Here is a 9,155-nt window from a genome sequence, read left to right as displayed (position 1 = left end):
GCTAGTTTGTATTATGGTTGCACGCTCACCCACATGATTATAACAATCTTATTAACTTTATCACTTACGCCATAGTGACCCTCTAACCAAACTAATGGTCGCATACTAATTGTCTTAAACTTTTACAGTGATCGTCATCATATCCACAACGTAATGACATCAGTATAATATCCATGAGCATTATGTCAATGATGCTCACTATTACGTGTCATCATTAACTAACTATATCATTTACGCCATCGTGGCCCTCTCACCAACCCAATGGTTGCAAACTAATAGTCTCAATCTCTTATTGTGATCGTCATCATATCCACAACGTCATGACATCAGTAAAATATCCATGATCATTATGTCAATGATGCCTGAAAGGAACAAAATAAAAACAATTAAGCAGTATCTGAGTTCTTTAAATAAGTAAATGTAGTTTAACTTTAGATATATACTCACTTATTAATACTTGACATCATTATCTAACTATATCATTTACGCCATGGCAGCCCGCTCACTAGCCTATGGTCGCAAACTTAATAGTCTCATTCTCTTATCAACATCTTAATCATCATATTAATTATCATCTTAATCATCATCTTAATCATCATCTTAATCAACATCTTAATCAACATCTTAATCATCATCTTAATCATCGTCTTAATCATCATAATAATCATCATCTTAATCATCATCTTAATCGTCATCTTAATCATCATCTTAATCATCATCTTAATCATCATCTTAATCAACATCTTAATCAACATCTTAATCAACTTCATAAGCAACATCTTAATAAGATCTTAATCAACATCTTAATCATCATAATAATCATCATATTAATCATCATCTTAATCAACATCTTAATCAACATCTTAATTTTCATCTTAATCATCATCTTAATCATCATTTTAATCAACATCTTAGTCAGCATCTTAATCAACTTCTTAATCAACATCATAATCAACATCATAGAACATCTTAATCATCATCTTAATGAACATCTTAATCATCGTCTTAATCATCATCTTAATCTTCATATTAATCATCATCTTAATTATCATCTTAATTAATTATATCATTTACGCCATGGTGGCCTTCTCACCAACCTAATGGTCGCAAACTAAGTCTCAATCTCTTATTGTGATCATCATCATATCCACAACTTCATGACATCAGTAAAATATCCATGATCATTATATCAATATTGCCTAATGGTCGCAAACTAATAGTCTCATTCTCTTATTGTAATCGTTATCATATCCACAACGTCATAGCAGCATTCTTATTTTGGTATAATATCTTCTGATCATTTCAATATCTCATTTGTTTCTTGTAAGTCATTAATCTCTCTATTAAAATATTAATTATCTCTCTATTAATCTTTAATAAGTCGTTAATTGTGGCGCATTTACGCCTTGATCATCATTACAGATTGTTGCTGAAACAGAAAGGAAACACAAAGCAGCAACAAAATCGCAATTAAACATTTATCAAAGTATTATGGTACCTGATTTTTGTTTACTTTTAGTTTTACTAATGTATAAAATAAAATGAACTTTTATGTATCTACCCAATTTCATTAAGACTTCAGGATTTGAACTAACTAGCATTTTTATAAAGGACAAGAACAATCTAAACCTACGGATTTACATTCTAGACCATTTTAAAACAATCGATTATTCATATGAATCTGTGTTTGTATTAAATTCCTCATTAAATTTATCATTGGTTGGAACTGAAAATGTTATTTAAGGTTTCATTTTCTCAGCTGTCGCTATTATATACATTTGTATTGAGCTTAGTGTACTATCTACACTGCTTACTTCATTGCGGTCATATCCTAGCACTTTGTCATTATGACCTATGGGAAACTTTCCATCGAGCATCACGTAGTACAACCATTATGCTGCTGTATTAAACATTTTTAAAAGTCTGTATTCAATATTATATAATATTCTTGTGCTTTGAACCTTATACATTGCAATTTTTTGTACATCATAGTAATAATTTGCCATTTATTTCTCATCAGATGCAACAGCCTCAGTGTTTTCAATGTAAGCTTTACAAGCAAGATGATGAAGTTTCATAGTCAAGATATTCTAATCTAGTCTGGCGAAATTAAAAGTAAGTTTAGCTACTCTAAGCATTTTTAATGCTTGTTGTTATTTATCAATACCTTCGTCAATAGTTTTAAATGAAATAATATCACCCATTAAGCTAGAAGGAACTCTAAGTATCTTTTCCGGGACAATATTTTGTTAATTAGCCGTTGAAAAAGAAAACTGGAGTATTGCAAATACCAGAGAGCATTCAGTTATACCTAAAGTGGCTTAGAATTAGGTACATTATATAAACAAATTTCCGTCAACAAATTTTGTTTCCGGAAGTTCTGTCAAATCTTCTCATATCAATATATTGAAACCTTTTGGTAATAGTAATTGAAGCATAAATTAAGGGTTTGGTGTGAGTAAGTGAGGCAGGGTAAGTAGGTATGTATAACATAAGCGTTTATAATTTCATTTACCTACTGAGTTGATTTCTAGGTTTCTCTGTATCTTAGCAGTAGATCTTATAATGCATTAGTAAACCGTTTAATATTGGCCATTCATCAGTGTGAATTTTAGAATAGGTAAATCTTTATCGCATTAATTCTCTTTTTATGTTGTGACCTGTGAGTTGTGACCCGTGGCCATAAAGGACTTCCTGTTCTCGCTGAGTTAGAAGTTAGTAGTTAGTACCAGGGTGCTCAAACTTAGTACAAAAGTAGAGAAATGTATTCCGTATTATACTTCAAAATTACATAGTACGCAAAATTCTGCGTTGTAATACTAAAATAACAATATTTTAATTTAGCAGTGTTGTAATCAAGTAATTTAATCTTCAATAGATGGCGGTATGTGGCATCTTGTAAGGTGTACCAGCTCATGAAAAAAAACTACTAAGGTGATAGCTTTTATAAAAGCTTCATTTTAAGTCTTTGAGTTAAGCTATCATTTCTGCAGTCAAGTTCATCACAGTGATATATTTTGAGCACCTGAGTTAAGAATCTTGTTCAATGAGTGATTTGTTAGTGGACAAGGACTTTTGTATTTATACAAATGAAAGTGTATTATTTCTAGTGTAACTTGTAGTGTAATCAGCAAAATATTTTAGTTAGGTACAATGTAAATGATCAATTTCGTTTTAAGTAAGTATAAAAAATATAAATCATCCTAAAAAATAATTTTGCTTTATTCAAATAAAACGGACGCAAGTAAAATTATTTATTTCTTTTATAAGAAGAAAGAATTCTTAATTTGAATTGAAAGCTTCAACGAAATAATGAATGAGTATTGAGTAATTATTATTATTAATTATCATGTTTTAAGGACATTCAACTTTTAGAAGTAAAAGATTCCCGCCTATAATTTTCCCGCGCACATATTTCTAAATTTTTTAAATGTACGAATTCTCTATGGTGGTTGTTATGGTGTCTCCACACTTGTAATAGTTCAGCAGCAGACAGTAGCTGTAATTACCCAACAAACACAGATCTACATGCATGCGTCTAGCATAAACATTACAATTTAATCTTATTAATTATTTAATTTATTTAAATTTTACCAAAAAAAAAAATATTCAATAGATAGGTACATACTTAAGTTTTTGACTAAGAAAAAACATATTGAAATTAAATCCAAGAAAAATAAAACCTGGCTGCACGGTCTACGACCTTTGCCTTTTCTGAAGAGGATAAATTAAAAAAAACTATTGATATTACCAACTAATTAAATATTTTCAAACATATTATGAAAATAATTATATTTACTGATAACAGTCATTTGTAATCGATACAAAATCAATTAATTACTCATTTCAAAACTCTTGAATTACATTAAATGAATAATAAATAGTACTCACAAAATTGTGGACGTTGAGTAATCTTCACTTCGGAACTGATAAAAATATCCTGAACTCATAACAACTGACTTTATTCCATCGCTATACAATGCATGATAAACTTTAACTTTAATTCTAAACTACTAACTTCTTGAAAACATATTAATAAATTCCAATCTTTTCTGCTTCGAATCAATATCGACCGCTTTTCTTGCCGCCATTTTCCCATCTCCCCAATGTCTGTTCTTCTTTTTTTTAATTCAACTCTAGGCAAAGGTTAAATCGCTAACACAAGGCAGGTAGGTATTAGACATTTTTGACATGGATTCTATCTATGAGCATTTAGATTGGCCACTAATTAGCTGTACTTACTTGGAGATTTAGCTAAATGCAGTAGGTACGCACCCGATTACTGCTCATCAGTTGGGTGGACTGCATAGATATTTGGCACACTTTCAGTAGATAATCATCGCCACCTAGATGGCGTGCTTTAATTCTGGAGTGAGCTTGGCTAGCTGGAGTGATCTGGCGGTGAGCTGCACCAGCGGGCTTGCGCACGGTACAACGAACGACAACATTTAATTTCGTAAAAGTAAGTACCTAACTCAGGATAGAAGAAGAGGAAGAGCGAATCCATGACAAATCTAGGATTCGCGGGCGCGGCCGGGTAGGCAGGTCTAGGTACCTTTCTTATTTTGTGATCCGGTCACATTTGCCGAACTCTTTTACTACACAAACACTTATGTGGGTAGGTACCTGCTTAGTTTATGTGGCGGCAAGGTAGGTACTACTAATAACTAAAGATAGGCCCACTAACTATTTCATACTTACTTACCTATTCGATTTTAATTTTATTTCAATTAAAAAGGGTGAATTAACGGTGAAGGAAAACATCGTGAGAAAACCTGCATGCCTGAGAGTTCTCCACAATGTACTCAAAGGTGTGTGAAGTCTGCCGATCCGCATTTGGCCAGCGTGGTAGACTATAGCCCAACACGCTTCTCACTTTGAGAGAAGACCTGTGCTTAGTGAGCCGTCGATGTTATTAATCATGATGATAATGACGATGAATTAAAAAAGTCCTTTAGAAACTATTTTATTATCCTAAAGTTATCATATTATGTTAGATCATTACATATTTTTATCTGTGTCATTAATTATCATGTGCGCCTACTAAAGGACAAATGTTACAAAGCACGGCTTGCACGATATTTATCGCGTTTTATCAAAAAAACTGAACCCTTTTATATTGCAATTGTCACCCTTTCACTTCCAATTCAATTAAATAATGTCTGGTCATTTGGGGCAGGAGAATTCGCGCAGAACTATAGCGGGATGTGGAGCGCAGGCAGGAGGCAGTTTGCGCAGTCGTGTTCGCGCCTCCCTCAGCCCTCGACGAGAAGTCTGCGTCATCCTGCAAGCACATTAATCACTTCCATTATTAAACTTGTTATTGTGTTGATTTGAAGATAACGTGTTATAAACGGTGCCGTCCGCTCCCGACAAAATAAGCTTTCTGTAATGACGTGTAAGCGATCCGGCTTGAGAGCGCTTTGCAAAAAACTCATGATTAATGATATTTTACTATACTATACTATACTTAACAATAAATCCGCTTACGTTTTGATTTATCTAAAGGTTAGTTGCATATTATAATATTAACTACATTATTTAAAATAATTTTCACTACTTAGGTACGTTCCTATTATAGCGCAATTCTCTATCTTAGCCTAGAATTTAATTGAATAGCTAAAGCTATAAAAACACAAGAATGGCAAACCAAGTGTTATTTCATTTACAAAGCAGGTCAAAGCCGTGACGTACCTACATCCGTGACGCGAAACACCGACTCACTTTCGGTGACTAGGCAGGAATTTCCGTTATTGACGCAAACACCTTCGAGGTCTGCTTCTTTGGAGGCTTGGCTATAATATATTTTGTGTCGTTCTGCGAATTAAATGTCAATTAGGTACTTGAGCATTTTCCTTGTTTGCTTCAAACTAGTAAATATAAATATAACTACACTAAATAGCTAGGTACCTACTTAAATCCTTTTAAATATTACTGATTTAATAAGCGTTCTTGAATCTTATAATAGGTAAGTATACTAAGTATTATACATATACCATACAGTAGGTAATAGGTCTATTACTTATAATTATAAGTATTTTTATCTTTGAGTGTGTCCTTATCCATTTTCAAAAAAATAAAATTGACTTTTATATTGTTTTTTAAAAGAATATTTGCCATGTTATGATTTATGACTAATACCCATTCCCTTCTCCCGTCCTACCTACTAAGATAAAGTTTGTCCTAGGAGTAGGTTACGCCAATAGTGCAACCCATTCAAACCCCATCCGGGTTTGAACCACCGTCCTTTCGAATTTCAGTCCGCGCCTTTAACCGTTGAGCTATAACGAGGCTAACTAATTTTTGTAACTTACCTCCAAGGTTTTTTTTTCCTGTAAAAACTTGACTTATTCACTTAGTTCTTCATAGGTTCTCGTTGAGTAACTTGCTGTCATTTCCTATTACGGAATGCGGTCTACACTACCTACCTACTCCTAAGTATTACCATTTGACGGCATTACCAATACTATGACGTACCTTATAACGTCATAGTATTGGTAATGCCGTCAACGTCACACATATTCATGTGGTATGCTTGATAAATTTACATAACTAGATGTGCGGATAGTTGAAGTGTGAAATAGTAAACACCTCATGGCTAAGTCATAGTCATAGGTTATTCCCCTACACCTGGAAAAGAAGTTCCGTGTATCGAGGTTACTTTTCCACTTTATTTGTGTACCTACCTACCCAGATACTTATTTGTTAAGTACTACCTAAGTATTATTAAAATCTGGATGATCTGCGCTAAGTACCTTCATAATATCACCCATACATATTATTTTACTTTCGTTTCATAACAGTATCATCAATGACTTCTATGTATACTACATATACATACTGTATAGTATACATAGAAGTCATTGAGTATCATGGTGTCTATGGTTTTCATCTTTTTCATCACCTTTAGGAGAAGGTATGAAGGTACCTACTTCATACTTGTATACCTAAGCGTCACTCTGAAAAGGCAAGTAGGTATTATTTAAAGAATTATTGGATTGTCTTCCCAAAACCTATGCGAAGAACACAGGTTCTACGCGTAGAGGTTATCCGAGAGTATCTAAAAAAAACTAATGGTAAAATAAATTATTCAATCCGAGCGCGATTGCTACCGCAACATCTAATTATCCAGTTCTACGATCTTAACACCGAAAATATTTTGTAGAGTTACAATATAGAGAGTATACCTAGAAAATAGTTTGTAATGTTACTGTTCGTTGTAGCACCCTCATTATATTTATAACAAAGGAAAAAATGTTCCACGCCCCTAAAACAAAGCTATCAATAGAGCCGATCCGGTGAAACTCGTCCCCGGTCGCATCAGAAATTTTGACGTTTACAGTTTTAAATTTAACAAAAGCTAATTTTGTTGCATTTTACTGCTTTGAAATAGGATCAACAGCCATTAGGGCATTTTTTGCCACGCCTTTTATTAGGGTGTCGTCCGAAGGCCATGCGGCGAAAGACAAAGCATTGACCGGAATTGCAGGCATAAACAACTTTTGACGGCTTCTTTGCTCACTTTGTGATCCGCATGCCCGAATTTTAAGTATTTTAGTGTTAATAAAAGCGTAAAAAGGAACCAAAGCTAGCAAATAAAAGCACATTTAAGTACTATTTTAGTACTATTATAAATGGAATTTACCTGGCTACGTTTCAGTGGAAGAGGAAAGGTGTACGAGATGATCCCCATAAGCACAGATTAATAATAAAATACCCATACGACCTATACTTATCTTCTTCTTCTTCTTCTAGTGCCGTCTCCTATCGGAGGTTGGCAATCATTAAGGCTAACTGGATATACTTATCTAAGATAGAAATAATTATGTCTTTGAGGTGAAGCTGAATGAAGTGACGATAAAGCTATCTGGGCTCTGACGTATCATAAAACCCAACGGCCCTGGGCCTTCCAAATCTGTGCTTCAAATCATCATCTTCAACCAACTCATATTCGTCACCCACTATGGAGCGCTAGTTTAGTCTCTTCTCAGAATTAGAAGGGCTTAGTTAGACCATAGTTCAACAAGCTGGTCAAGTGTTGATTGGCACTTTACTTCACCCTTTTGAGTAGGTAGATATATAATAAAGACAACTGAGAAGGCTGCAGGAATCCGCACAGTATTTTCTTAACGATGTTTTCCGCTATCAAATGGTCAGGTTTATTCAGTAGGGTCTTAAATTATCTGTGCTCAAAATAGACCACAGTAGAATAGAAAAGTAAATAGACCTCAATAGCCCAGGTAGGTATGAGATAGATTACTAGGTATTGGTACCTAAGTACCTACATCATGAGAGATAGGTTAATAGTGTTTTTGAATATGACCTATACCTAAATACGAAATCAACGGCCATCTAGGAAGAAATCGCTAAATATTTTTATTTACTTAATCGTTAAATATATCTAGCGAAAAATATGAAAAACCAGTTTACCCTATTATTAATTTGTAAGGGAAGGTCTAAAATAAAAGCGTCTAACAAATGACTCTACTGCCCACAATGCGCTTCACATTAAAATTGTTACTAATGGGAACATGTTGTAACCCTTGCTTTGTACTCATTTTTTATTGTTTTATTTGGGGGTCAACTGTGAAAAGCTTTATAGATCAATTAATTAAATGTCTGCACGGTCATTGTTGCTAAGTAAATATGGAAATGAACCAGTCGCTAACAATGCTTTGATTTATTAGTTCAGTACTAGAAAAAAAGTAATGCAAAAGGTGAGAATTGGTTGGTAGGTAGGAACGACATTTGTCTTGTTACAGCTTAGAATACAGCTTAGCCACATTCTTTTATGACAGGTACTGTAAGTTATAGCTACAAGACAAAAGTCAGGTTTTTAGTATAACCACGGTAATATTATGTATATTACCGTGGTATAACCCTGTTACCCTCGGACAAAAATAATTTGTAACATAGGTAGGTACCTAACGGCTCTTGTAATATCAATTTGAACTGAAATGAAATAGATTTGCCTAATTTTCGCGTTTATCGAAATTATTGGTACCTATAATATAATACCTATGTAATGGATAATAGATACCTACTTAGTATACTTCGAAATTTACTATAAGTATTACTTTGCCCAGTTGCCTGGACTTATTAGGGTTCCGTACTCAAAGGGTAAAAACGGAGCCCTATTAATGTCACTCTGCTGC

General features: G+C 33.7%; 1 long non-coding RNA gene across 1 annotated transcript; it reads right to left on the bottom strand.

Moving 5' to 3' along the window:
* Positions 1-290: 290 nt before the first annotated feature.
* On the bottom strand, positions 291-606 carry LOC123869165. The gene is made up of 2 exons (XR_006796824.1): positions 448-606; positions 291-362 (listed from the first exon to the last, which is right to left on the bottom strand). It is a non-coding gene; the product is annotated as an uncharacterized LOC123869165 (long non-coding RNA).
* Positions 607-9,155: the final 8,549 nt, after the last annotated feature.

Source organism: Maniola jurtina, chromosome 1 (genome assembly GCF_905333055.1).
Source record: "Maniola jurtina chromosome 1, ilManJurt1.1, whole genome shotgun sequence".
Lineage (NCBI taxonomy): Eukaryota > Metazoa > Arthropoda > Insecta > Lepidoptera > Nymphalidae > Maniola > Maniola jurtina.
The sequence above is the reverse complement of the archived record's forward strand: the minus strand, read 5'-3'. Positions and strand labels throughout refer to the sequence as shown.